Below are 14,217 nucleotides of genomic sequence, written 5' to 3'. Positions count from 1 at the left end.
AGCATTTACCACAGTCAGGACATGGAAACAACCTAGCTGTCCATCAATAGATGAATGGGTAAAGAAGGTGTGATACATGTATACAACAGAATATTAATCTGCCATAAAAAGGAATGAATTTGAGTCAGTGGATGAGTAGTGAGGTGGATGGACCTAGAGCCTGTTGTATACAGAGTGAGGAAAATCAGAAAGAAAAAAACAAATATCATGTATTAACACATATGTATGGAATCAAGGAAGATGGTACCCATGAACCTATTTGCAGGGCAGGAACACAGACACAGACATAGAGAACAGACTTGTGGACACAGCGGGAGGAGGAGAGGGTGGGATGAATTGAGAGAGCAGCATTGAAATATACGCATTACCCTGTGCAAGACAGCCAATGGGAAGCTGCTGTATAACACAGAGAGCTCAGCCTGGTGCTCTGTGACAACCTAGAGGGCTGGGAGGTGGGAGGGAAGTTCAAGAGGGAAGGGACATATGCATAGTGATGGCTAATTCACGTTGTTGTATGGCAGAAACCAACACAACACTGTAAAGCAATTATCCTCAAATTAAAAATAAATTCTTGTAAAAGAAAATTAAAATGGGGAGATCATCCTGGGTTATCGCAGTGGACCTATACCAGTCGCAAGGATCCTCCAGGAGAGAAGGCAAGCACAGAGAAAGAGACTGGAAGATGTGATGCTGCTAGTTTTGAAGATGGAGGAAAGGCCACAAGCCAAGGAATGCAGCTCTAGCTTGATTGAAAAAGCAAGGAAGCAGATTCTTCCCCAAAGCCTCCAGAAGAAACGCAAGCCCTGTCAATACCTTGATTTTAACCCCTGCGAGACCCTTTTTGGATCTCTGACCTCCAACTATAAGATAAAAATATTGTCTTAAACCATTAAATTTATGGTAATGTGTTACAGAAGCTACAGGAAACTGTTATGAAATTAAGTGCTGCAAATAGAAAACTGCCTCTGGTTGTCACAGAAATGTGTGAGCCAATAAACATGCACACATCCAAACTCACACTCATATGGCTTCTGCCCTGTGCATGTAGAGGAGCAGGTGCAGACAGGTGCCTCAGTGGCTTCTGGCCTCAAACAGTGAGAGTACCCGTAGCCATCTGGACCCACACAGACCTCTTCTGGTCTGTCTTTCAGTAAGTAAGAAAGCAAAGGTGATTCATTCCCTCAATAAACATTTACTGAGTACCTGCTCTGTGCCCAGTTTCATGCTGGATATGGGTATGAGAGATGAGGCAATCAAATCCTTGTGGGCTTCCGGTCCAGAGGTGCAATACTCTTTCACGTTCGTAATTATAGTGTGGGTGTCTCAGAAGCAGGCTCGATTCAAAAGTCAGCACCCATGTGGAAAGCATATATCATTCACAATTACATTTGAAAACCCTTAAATTACCTATAATGCACAATAATTTTTTTAAACTGATGATGTTGATTGCCTGATTGTTCTTTTTTCCCCCAGGAATGGCAGCTTTATTTATTTATTTATTTATTTTTGACCGTGCCATGTGGCATCCAGGATGGTTCCCTAAGAATCTCACTCAGGCCTCCACCATCAAAGTGCCATAAACTAACCACTAGGCCACCAAAGAACTCCCCACAGTAATTCTTTTGTATGCCTAGATCTTAGAACTCAGCCAAAGGGAGTGACTAAAGCAAAGGCTGTCTTAAGATATCTGCACATTGAAGCCACTCTGCCTTTAAGAAAAAGATCCTATCTCTAGGGGTGAATTGAGATTGGGCAGAGAATTTGGGAGTGCTCCTGGCAGCTGCAGGGTGATTCCAATCTGTCTTTATATTAAGCATCTATCATCTTAGTGAATGTTCAAAGATTAGTTTGTTTTTATGAGGATAATACAAACTCTGGAGTTGCATCTTTAGGGGTCACTTGGAGGATGAAACTGAAGTGAAAGTGTTAGTTGCTCAGTGTGTCCAACTCTTTGCAACCCCATGGATTGTAGCCTGTCAGGCTCCTCTGTCCACGGGATTCTCCAGGCAAGAATACTGGAGTGGGTTGCCATTCCCTTCTCCAGGGGATCTTCCTGACCCAGGGATCAAATCCTGGTCTTCTGCACTGCACTGCAGGCAGATTCTTTATCGTCTGAACCACGAGGGAAGCCTGATGGAGGGAAGGTAAGTTGATGTTTTAAATGTGCTTTGGATATGAATCTACAGGGCAAACTGTGGTCAGCATTATTACAGAAAAGAGCTGAACCCATGAAAATCTATGGTAGGGGAAGCATGGGGTCCCACAGAGGTCTTCCCAGAGGAAGTGACATTGAACTGATACCTACAGGTCAGGTGGACAGGTGAACATTAACCAGGCAATACCACTAACTGGGAGAATATTCCAGACACACCAAAGTACCTCAGATGTGGCTAGAGTTGAGACCTCCTCTGTAGACTCAAGACAGTGACACCCACAGTCTTTTGCTGCCCAAAGAAACTCTGGGACACGCTGTCCTAATACTGAGACTTTTAGAGATCCTTGTCAGTGAACCCTAGGCAATGTTCCACTTTGTAGGAACTGCTGGGGACTTCTTAAGACTAGGGATTTTTTGCTCACACATGAGGAACTGTTTGTTTTCTACTGTGTGGTGAGGCTCTGCAGGGACTGGTCCTAGAATCTGTCCTAACATTAACTCGCCGAGTGATCTTGGGCCAGTCACTTCTCTCTGGACCTTGATTTGTCCACCTGTAAAGCGGGTTGAGCCCTCCTCTGGGATTGTGGAGAAATAGCACCCTACAGTGGTTTGAAACCCCAGGCTGTGGCACTAGCTCTGAATGGGAGTCCTGACTCCACTATTTACTGGGACCTGGGGCAAGTCATTTTACCTCTCTGAGGTTCCATTTCCTCATCTGTAAAACAGGGGCCTTTGTTCCCATCCCTCTGGATTGTACGAGGATTAAGTGAGATCAGGGACATAAAGCATTTGTTGCCCTTGCAGCTGCAGTCATTTTTTGTTATGGTTGTGAAATGGAATGAGTTAACTCTGCTGATTTCTGCAGAATGCACCACCCTCAGGGTTTACCACCAGTGCAATCTCGGCAAACAGCGTCAGAAGGTCCTCTGATGGATATTCAGGGAAACACCCAGAACTGGGTAGCTGCATTTGGCAGGAACAGAGGAAACTCCCCACGGGGAAAGTTATGATGGGTGGGCGGTGGCTGCACTAACTTGTGAGTACAAAGATGATTCCCAGACGGAGCTGTAGGAGTGGGCCTGGGATGGAGTCTGGGTGGCCTGAAATAGCTCAGGGTGGGAAAGGAAATGTCTATGCCCTCAGCTGGTAACCAGGGCCAGGACAGCTAGGACAGAATGGGCAGGAGGAGGACTGAGTCTTCACTCACCGATGACCAGCTCCTGAGCCTCTGGTCCCACCCCACTTTGATTCTGACCATCTGGTGTCTATTCATATTGCAGCTTAGACAGTCTGACTGTGCTTTATACAAGAGATAGGAAACTGAGTCCCCAAAAAGGACAGGGACTTGCCCAAGATCACACAGCAAATGAGAACTAGAATTGACATCTTTCGGTTTCAGATCCAAGAATCTCTGACTGCATCAGGCAGCCTTCTTGACTCGGTCAAGAGAGTGTGTAGCTGGTGGTTGCCTGGCAACTGCAGCAGTCCCACATGTTTTCTATCTCCACACTTCCATGGGAATCAGGCCACCCAGTGACTGGGCTCAGACCTCAGAGAAAAGTCTCTAGCTTATGGGACAGTTGGCAAGAAGGTTTCTCTTTCTGAAGCACTGACCAGGGCAAGGCACAGGCAGTTCCCTTCCAGGTTCTAGCGGTCCTCCCAGGCATCGCAGACTTGTCTGTCTTTCCAGCTCAGGGTCAGACTCCCACGATGCCTTCCCTCTAGGCAGAGCTGAGCTGTGGGCTGTCAGCACACACAGCAGCAAGTGATGGAGAGGAAAAGCCAGCCGGGGCCTTTCCATCACCACTGGGAGGCACCTTACGAGAGTGCCTCATTGGCTAAGTGACCCTAGTCAGGTCACTCCACCTCTCTGAGTTGGTTCCTTCATCTGTAAAGTGGGGTTCATCATATCTATCTCTCACATCTGGATAAAGAGCAAATGAAATAATGAATGTAAAGTACCAGGCCTGGAAGTGGGTACTCAGAATGATACCTGGATCAGTTAGTTTTATTAACTGTAAACAAGTCCGCTCTAGGTCATCTAGCAGAAAAGGGCCAGAAAATCAGGCTGGGAGGCTACATGGCAAAGAAACAACACCCTCAGAATGCAAGCACATGGTGCAGGATGGGCAGCGTGCACCGGGGGGATGCTCCTCAGGCTCACTTCCCTGACACCCCTGTTTAACACTGCACCCTCCTTCCTCCTCAGCATTCCCTGACACCCTCACCCTGCTTAGCCCTTATCATTTTCTGACATAATTTACTGACTGTGGTTACAAGTTGTCTGCTTTCCCTTGTAAGCACCGTGAGAGCACGAATCTTTGTTTTGTTCACTAAACAAAGTATGGCACATAGTAGGTGTTCAAAAACATTTATTGAATGAATGTCAGTAAGGTCTCTGAGGTCACACAGCTGGGGAGCAGCATGACTGTGGTTAGAACCCGATTTTATTTGACCCCAAAGCTATAGAATCTTCTTCCTAGGGCAGTTATGAGACTCAAATGAGTTCACTTGTGTTAGCCACTTAGTGCCTGGTATAAAGGTTTTTGTACCATAAACATGGGCCATCATTATCATCGCCATCATCACCATCATTATTAGCATCATTATTATTGAAGGGGGCCCCCGTCTTCTTTCCTCGTGGGCTCATTTTTCTAAACTCCATAATAGTTCATCCAGGGATCTGGGGTATGACTTCAAGCCTGGGCAGACACACTGACATGACCCTCAGGAAGGAAAAATACAGGTCCTTCTGAACAGCCCTGGTGGCAGGAAGCCCTGCCTCCCCCTTCAGACCCCCACTCCCCCAACCCCCACTCCCCCACCCCCACAAGACACAGTCTTCTACGTGGCCCCGCCTATATTGTAACTGACCTGAAATTGTTCTCTCACTGCTGCAAACAACACAGACTTCCTGTGTTTTGAGAAAGGGGAAGTCCAGCAATTTACCTTAAGTCACTTGTTTCAAGAAGGAAGCCCCTGCAGTTGGCAGAAGGTGGCGGAAGGAGGAAGGCTGCCCAAAGACAGAAAGGAGGATTCTCGGAGCGCCGCCACGTTGTGACTCTATGCTGAGCAAGTCTCCTCTCTGGCCTTTTCTCATTTGGGAAACAGGACAGTGATCTTTATCTCACCCACCCCTCTGCCTTGTACTAGTATCAGTTAGTGTGTGTGAAGAACTGGGAATATGTAAATGTTGTGCAACTGGAAGGTCTTGAAATGGCCCCCGAGTCCAGAAGTTAAAAATACCCTGATCTGGATTCAAATCCTGCCTCCATCACTTTCTAGCTGTGTGTTCCTGGACAAGTAATGGAACCTCTCTGAGTCTTGGTTTCTTTTTCTATGAAATTGGCTTTTGGTTTCCTCAGCTGTGAAATAATAGCTTATCTCCTAAGCTGGTTTTGAGGGTTAACTGAGAATCGCACGTCAAGGAATGGTGGCCCTTGTTTTTAATCCTCGATGACCTCTCACTTCCTCACCTCTCCCATGTGTCACCTTGTCCAGTCCCTTCTGTACTCAGGGCAAATCCCCTTCTGAGACTGCTTCTCATAGACCTTCCCCCACACCTATGAGGCCACAGATAATTGTGAAAATAGTTTTACTGATTACAAAAGTAGTAAATCCATGGTAGAAAAAAATGTAAGCAAGTAAGTAAGAAGAAGAAAATAGAGATTACACATAACTTCACCACGAAGAGATAATCACTATTGATTGGGTGACTTTCCTTCCTGATTTCTTTTTAATGAATGTGTAACAGGATGTTAAATGCAAGTTTCCTGTCATTCTGGCAGAGGTAACAAATGCCATGAACCATGGACCACCCAGGCAGGGCATGCCTGAAGGGTGGAGAAACCGGTTCTACCAGCAGTACCCCATCACCCACCTCATGAGAGGTTGTGTGTCTGTGAGAGACAGAGAGTGAGAAACAGAGACAGAAACAGAGATGAAGGGAGAGGAGAGGCTGGTTAGTAGGGATTTCTTTTGGAGAGGATTGTTGGTTATTCTCTGGTCCCCACTGCAAAACCCCCTCCACCCGAGAGAGGTGGTAGACTTGAAGGGAACAACCTAGTGAGTTTGAGATGTACCTGAGGTCTGCAGACCAAAGAGAATGGCAGGTAGCACTCTCTTCTATTGTTAGAGGAACTACTGACTGAAACTGCCCACCCTGGCCAGACACCAGAGTAACCGCTTGCATGAGCAATCTTAAATAGGAGGTCCTGGTAAGGAATGTGGAACTAACAAGCTACCACCAACTGGAAGAATTCAGGAAAGGTCAAAAGGAGAGAAGACTCCAGTTCATATCGCCTACCAACTTCCCAGAACCCTTCTCACTGGGATCCATCTTGGCTGAGTGATGCATATGCCACCAGGAAGGACCCTGAATCAGAGTGATTGGCCAGAGACAACCCAGGCACTAGCCTAATTACCATGAAACTCAAGACTTCAAGCCGTGTGGCAGAGTAGTCCTCCTGGGTTCCCTTGCCCTACTGCTCTCTGCCTGGGCACCCCTTTCCAATAAAGTCTCTTGCATTGTCAGCACATGTGTCTCTTTGGACAATTCATTTCTGAATATTAGACAAGGGCCCACTTTTGGACCCTGGAAGGGGTTCCCCTTGCAACTCTATCACTCACACTTGACCCCAACACAGAGCTTATCAGGCTGAATTTTTAAATATCCACTGAGTTGTCTGCCTCCCAGCTTGTCCTGGAAAAGACTTTCAGATAGTCTAGGCCTTGTATCCCCTAGTACTTAGCTGATGTTTGATAAATGTGCTGGTGAATCAGGAGAAGACTGAAGAAGCTGTGGCATCGAAAGCAGAATGAACAAGGGGTTTAGACCCACACAGATCTAACTTCAAATCCCGCTTCTGCCACTCCGTAGCTGTGTTCTCTTTGTGGAAGTCACATCATATTTCTTACCTCATCTTTTTTTCACTTGTAGAGTGAGAATAACTTGAGTATCTGTTCTGCAGAGTTTCAGATGAAACGTAATCAAGCAGTGGCACATAGTATGTGTTCCAGCAATGATGAACGAATGAAGACACTGTAGTCTTGGAAACTGCACAGTGGCTGGGCCTCCTAAGAATTCCTCTTTGAACTGATACAGTTCTGGAATTTCTGGATTTTTTTTTTTCTGAATAGTTTCTTTATCTATCAAAATCATTTCTGGATAACTTCTTTCCCTGCTCCTTTTTCCAGCATCATCCTCATGTTATCATTATCATCAGCTGCTAGTTGTATGGAAATTCCATGACCTGGTCTTATTTAAATCTCACAATAAACCTGTGAGATCTATAATCCCCATTCCACAGGCAAGAAAACTGAGACCTAGAAAGGGTGAATCACTTCCTTAAGAGCACGAACACCTTAGACTTGAGGGCGCTGCTTTTGGTCTTCCTTAAACTAATTGATTTAACGTGTACTCAACACCCCCTCTGTGTGTCAGGCACTTGAAATTACTGGCTTGGCTCCTGTCCCCTTATAGATGAATGAGAAGGACAGACACACAAATTAAAACAATAATTATAACTCTGCATACTAAGTGCCGTCCAGAAAAACCCCAAAGAAGATGATTATTTCTTCTGCTCAGGGCAATCGGCTGGAGAGCAAGTCCAGCCTACCATTTCCTATCTCTGTGACTTTGGGCAACTCACTTCATCTTTCTGTGCTTTAATTTCTTCATCAGTAAAATGAAGATTATGATAATATCTCATACAGTCACTGTGAGGATTGTAGAGATAATGTATGTACGTGCACAATGTCCGGTGCAAGTAACCACTTAGTAAATTATAGCTGGTTCGTTATTACTGTAACCTAGATGTCAGCCAGGGATCTCCTGACCCCTTGAGATCATGGGACGAATCCAAGTACCTATTCCAAAACCCTCTCCAAGATTACTGCAAATTCCTGGGAGGCTTTATGTCTTGTGGTCCAGCTATTGATTCAGCCTGTACTGTGTTTGGTCAGCACGATACCAAAACAGATGGAGAACTTGGCCCCTTCAGCCCTTTTCACAAACACTCCAGTTGAGGCAGCCTCTGAATACAGGAGATTTTTTGAAGATTTCCAGGAATGGGAGACAGAGGAAGAGACCACATCATAGTTATATCAACAAAAGACCTCAGGGTGGACTTCCCTGGTGGTCCAGTAGCTAATACTCCACAATCACAATGCAGGGGGCCTGGGTTCAGTCCTTGGTCAGGAAACTAAATCCTCCATGCCGAAACTAAGACCCAGCACAGCCAAGGCTGTGGTGGGTCCTCATTGCATCACTTGGGCTTTCTCTAGTTGCAGTGAGGGAGGCTACTCTTCATTGCAGTGTGTGGACTTCTCATAGCAGTGGCTTCTCCTGTTGCAGAACACAGGCTCTAGGTGCACAGGCTTCAACAGTTGCAGCACGGGGGCTCAGTAGTTTCAGCTCACAGGCTCTAGAACACAGGCTCAGTAATTGTGGCACGCAGGCTTAGTTGCTCCATGGCATGTGGGATCTTCTCAGACCACGGATTGAACCAGTGTCCCTTGCATTGCAAGGTGGATTCTTTTTTTTTTTTTTCGCAAGGTGGATTCTTAATCACTGGACCATCACTTAGTGCCCAAATAAATGGTTTTTAAGAAATGATTAAAAAAAAAAGATCTTGGGGTGAACTAGTAATACACTGGTTCCCAAGACAGCCTTAACAGCTCTTCTGCTTCCCTCCACACTATTCCTCAGCTGTGGCCAACTCCTATCTCCTGGTCATGGGTATCTGCCGTATGGAGCTCCGAAGAAAGCTCCAATTTCCCTTCCAGGCATTACCCCACTGTGTGAAGCCTTAGGAGTTGGGGAGTTGGCTTCCCCTCCTGTCTTCAGGTCACCCCCTTCACCCCACCCTTTGCAAGTCCAAGCCCCTCCCTGGCAGGGCCCCTCCCTGGCCCTCAAGCGGGCCCCCATGAGGATGGGAGGAAATGTTTGCTATCATTCACAGCGGTTGATGCTGGTGGGTGGGTCCCCCAGGGTGGCTTCCTGCTGTCTCACTTCTACCTCCCACAATCCTGACCCCTACTCTTGGTTCCTGCCCATTTCCCAAACTCAGTGCTACAGTTTCTGATAGATTCTCTGAGTCCTCAGTAGCTTAAAACATCTAGAATCATTTTAGGAACAAATTCAAATCCAAATCCTCTTCCTCATTGCCTCCACAACAGCTGCCTCTGAAAGCTTCAAGAATCACACCTTCTTAAAGAGTTTTTCAAAGTATTTTCCCAGCGAAAGGCATCCTCTTTCCTAAAGAGAAGAGGTCATACACTGAGGTCTATGAGCTGCATCTGGTCCACGGGATGTTTAAAAAATTTTAAATTAATATTTTAAAAGTGAGTGATTACACATAAAAATCTGGGTTTGTGGTTTTTCCTGCAAACTCATAATATCTGGCATCATAGGGTCCACAGTCCCCCAAGGAACGTGTTGGCCTCAGTGGAGGGCTGGGTCCCTGCCCTTTAGGCATAAGATTTTCTTATGCCTCTGCCCACTGGCCCTGTTTATTTCTCCTACTTAACCCTGTAGTCTTTCAACTTTGTGATCTTTGTTGAGACATTTCAGCACCAGTTCCCACCCTCCATAGAATTATAATAAAGTTCAGTTCAGTCGCTCAGTCGTATCCGATTCTTTGCGACCCCATGGACTGCATCATGCCAGGCCTCCCTGTCCATCACCAGCTCCCGGAGTCTACTCAAACTCATGTCCATCGCGTCAGGGATGCCATCCAACCATCTCATCCTCTGTCGTCCCCTTCACCTCCCGCCTTCAATCTTTCCCAGCATCAGCGTCTTTTCTAATGAGTTGGTTCTTTGCATCAGGTGGTCTAAGTATTGGGAGTTTCAGCTTCAGCATCAGTGCTTCCAATGAATATTCAGGACTGATTTCCTTTAGGATGGACTGGTTGGATTTCCTGGCAGTCCAAGGGCCTCTCAAGAGTCTTCTCCAACATAATAAAGCTGGGTCTTGTAAATGTGCTGTGTTCGCAAAGGGCACCCTAGGCACGAGGTACAGTAAGAGTAGTCACTTGAGTATGTAAGTGATGGCTGGACCTGAAAGGGCAGGAGATCCAGAGGGACTGGGTCTCTAATGCAAGGGGGCCGTGGGACTGGAAAGGGTTACCCCGGGCTTGGCTATGAGGGGCCTTAATGCTCCCCTATAGGGTTATCGGGAGCCAGTTTAGGGTTTAAAGCTGGGTGACACAACATGAGGTGTGTGACTGGGAAGCTAGTGGGGCAGGATAGATTGAGACCCTCTTGTTCCCCGCTGTTCCTGCAGGAAGCCCAGTGAGAGCCTGCGGCAGTGGTCCAGATGGTCCAGGGATGCTGCGGCCCGCCTGCGTGGCTGCAGTGGCGGTAATGGCTGGGAGGGATTCCCGAGGCAGCCTTGCCGGGAAGTGGGTACGCTTGACCTTGATGGGAAAAAATTGCGTGCGCTGCGGCTGCAGCTTGCTCTCCTCCCCGCCCCTCCCCCGCGCCGCAGCGGACTGCGGCGGAATCCCTGAGGCTCGCGGGAGCTCACGCCCGCGCGGCTGCGGCACGCGAGGGGTGGGGGGCGGGATGGCCGGGGTGGCACCATGACGGGGATGCCCGTCTTCCCTGGAAAGCGAGGAGGGGAGGAGATGGGGAGGCGAGTCACGTGGTGCCGCCACCAGGCACAGCCCGATTGGCGGGTCCTGCCGCGGAGCCAGCCGCACGGCTCGGGTTTCCAGGCACGGAGCAGTCCCCTCCCCTCGTTAGAGCGCCCGGGGGTGCGCTGGCCCCTAGAGGAGGAGGGTGGCGCGGCGATCCTGCTCTCTCCGTTGGATGTAACGCAGCCCGGTCCTTGGCTGCTTGCCGCGGTCTTCTTCACTGCAGCTTGGGAGGTCTGATTATTGTTTCCGTGAGCACATCCTTTCTCTGCTTATCTTCTGCCTTCTGCCCCTCTTAGAACCACCATGCTAGCTGGAGGCCAGCTCTCTTTGGGCTGGCTGAAGGGGGTTTCTTTCCCTTGCCACAATTTTTCAGTTTGGAGCAAATCAGTTAACCTGGCTAGACGTGGGAAGATTAAAACAGAAACCCCACAGGCACGTCCAGCCCCACACATCCAAACCGACATTTTTCTCTTTCCAAACTGCGTCTTCTTTTTGTCTTCATCTATTTCAGCCATCCAATCTATGATAAAAACCTACAAAATGTACCTCCAAAATAGCTCTTAAAATTCAGTATCTAGTATTTTTCCTTAGCATTTATCTTGATTTGTAACTGTGTTTATTTGTGATTGTACGTTTTCCCCCACAGGACTGTAAGCCCCATGGGAACCAGGACCTTGTCTATTTTGTTCATTGCTGCATCACCAGCACAGTACCAGGCACGTGGTAGGTGATTAATAGGTGTTACTGGAATGAACAGATGCATAGCAAGCACTGTGCTAGGTACCAGGTGTGAAAAAGGGGCTCAGATTTTAAGAAGAAACTACACAGAGAGTTCCCTGGTCATCCAGTGGCTAAGAATCTGAGCTCCCAATGCAGAGGGCTCGGGTTTGATCCCTGGCCAAGGAACTAGATCCCACATGCTGCAACTCAAGATCCCTTGTGCCACAAGGAAGATCCCGCATGCTGCAACTACAACCCAGCACAGTCAAACAAATAAATATTTTTTAAAAGATGAAACATAAAGCTCTAACCTCAAGAAGTCATCTTTCCAACAAACATGCCCTAAGACCTTTTCTACACCAAGGGCTGGGGGGAACTGGTGCACAAGATAAGTAAGACTGCATTTCTACCTTCCCTCTACATCTTGGATCTGGAGGAGAACCACACATGACTAACTTAGTAAGACTCTGTGGTACTAGGGAGTCGGGTGTGGTGGTACCTACCGATCTCTAGAGTCAGAAGAGCCCAAGATTTGAAATCTGATGTTCTAACTTCCCAGGCCAGTTTTGCTGCCTTCTTGGTGTGAGACCATAAGTCTCTTCTCTGTCTGAGGCTCTATCTCCTCATCTTAAAAATGGGGATAACAATGGGACATCTCTGTCAGTCCAGTGGGTAAGACTTCACCATCCAATGCAGGGGGTGTGGGTTCAACCCAGGGTCTCGGGAGCTAAGATTCCACATATCTCACGGCCAAAAATCAAAACATAAAACAGAAACAATACTGTAACAAATTTGATAAAGACCTTAAAAATGGTCCACATTTAAAAAAAATTAGAAATATATGGATAGCAATATCATCTCAAAGGGCTGAGACATGAAAGCATCAAGTGTCAGGTTTTATGACGTTGGGTATAGGTGTGGGTGACCATAATTTTTAGTTTGCCTGGAACAGATTGATTGACACCTGTTGAGCTGAAGCAATTGATGATAGCATTCCCTTTCATTCTCAAATGGGGCTTTTTCCCTCATAGCTCAGCTGGTGAAGAATCCGCCTGCAATGCGAGAGACCTGGGTTCGATCCCTGTGTTGGGAAGATCCCCTGGAGAAGGGAAAGGCTACCAAACTCCAGTATTCTGGCCTGGAGAATTCCATGGACTATAGTCCATGGGGTCACAAAGAGTTGAACATGACTGAACCACTTTCACTTTCATGTTTCACTTTTCATTCTCAAAAGTGTCCTGGGTTTGGACAGTAAATCACGTGGTCATCCTGGTAATAGGTTTGACTGACACTGGGATTATCTACATCATGTCCTGGGGACATGAGAGGAGGTGAGTCTGAAAGTAGAAAGGAGGGTGATGACCATGAAAATGAACCTGAAAGCATGCATGGGATTACAAGCAGAGGGATTAGCATTTGCAAAGAAGCAAGATGCATGGAAGGAGATGCAGCTGGTTGTGGGAACTGTAGAAAGTTTTGAGGAAGGGCTGACACAAGCTTTCTTATCTACAACTCCATTAGACTGTTCCTCTCCATGACCCTAGTGCTTGGCAAACAGCCTTCCACAAAGTAAGTATAATAAATGTTTACTGAATGAACAGATGAGAGTCCTTCTCTTTCCTGTCATCTTCCTGAGTCACTGCTCTGCTTGTATCAAGTGGAGACACAGAGGAAAAAGTGACAGGAATTGCTTTAGTCCCTTGCTTCAAGGGTGATGGGTTCAGGAGACAAAACCCAGAAGAAATGGGGTCATAGCAAAGTCCAGTGATATTTATGAGAGGTCACTTTCCTGCCAAAGCACTGGTGGTGGCAGCTTTGAGCTGAGGCAGGGTTTGTTTGAGAACCAGAGCCAAGACAAGCAAGCATTTGGTGTGTTGAGCTTTTCAGCAAGCTATTCAACAATTCTGACAGTTGTTTCTGTCAGCTGCACAGGAGGAAGCATCTCAAAGCCAGCTGGGTCTGTCTGGAATCACAGGTCCCCAGGTCCTTCAGCACACTCTAACCCAAGGAACAAAGCAGCCTTCTCCCCCATCTTTCATCCCTACAACAGGCACACATCTCCTCCAAGCAACTGCTCAGAACATTGGTCACCAAGAAGAGAGTCAATGATGATTATAGGGAACTGTGGCTGAGATAAGGTCACTTACTATTATAAATAGTCCGTGCCTCCCCCCTACATTTCTCAGCCTCCTTTGCAATTAAATTGAGCCTGTGTCACAAGTTCTAATAGTCTATGAGTGGAAGTTACATATGTCATTTCCAGGCTGAAGTATTTAATTGCTGGTGCACAACCCTCCTGCTTCCCAGGAGGCGCAGTGGTAAAGAATCAGCCTGCCAATGCCAGAGACACAAGAGATGCAGGTTCGATCCCTGGGTTGGGAAGATCCCCTGGAGTAGGAAATGGCAACCCATTCCAGTATTCTTGCCTGGAAAAGCTCATGGACAGAGGAGCCAGATGGGCTACAGTCCATGGGGTTGCAAAGTGTTGGACATGACTGAACACGCGTGTGTACACACACACACACACACACACACACACCCTCCAGCTCTCTTTCCCCTATTGAGGCCATCCTTAAGACCTTGGGTTGAGATGGTAGCTGCTGCTGCTGCTAAGTCGCTTCAGTCGTGTCTGACTCTGTGCGACCCCATAGACGGCAGCCCACCAGGCTCTCCCATCCCTGGGATTCTCCAGGCAAGAAC

The 14,217-nt window shown here is 47.3% G+C and overlaps 1 long non-coding RNA gene across 1 annotated transcript; it reads left to right on the top strand.

The window, feature by feature from the left end:
- The first annotated feature begins 10,683 nt into the window (after positions 1 to 10,683).
- Positions 10,684 to 11,820, top strand: LOC147377635 (uncharacterized). Its single transcript, XR_015140012.1, has 2 exons — positions 10,684 to 11,028; positions 11,444 to 11,820. It is a non-coding gene; the product is annotated as an uncharacterized LOC147377635 (long non-coding RNA).
- Positions 11,821 to 14,217: the final 2,397 nt, after the last annotated feature.

Source organism: Bos grunniens, chromosome 2, assembly GCF_055505025.1.
Source record: "Bos grunniens cultivar Pamir isolate PY7600 chromosome 2, Bosgru_T2T1.0, whole genome shotgun sequence".
Lineage (NCBI taxonomy): Eukaryota > Metazoa > Chordata > Mammalia > Artiodactyla > Bovidae > Bos > Bos grunniens.
Note: the sequence above shows the minus strand (reverse complement) of the source record. Positions and strands in the feature narration are given on the sequence as shown.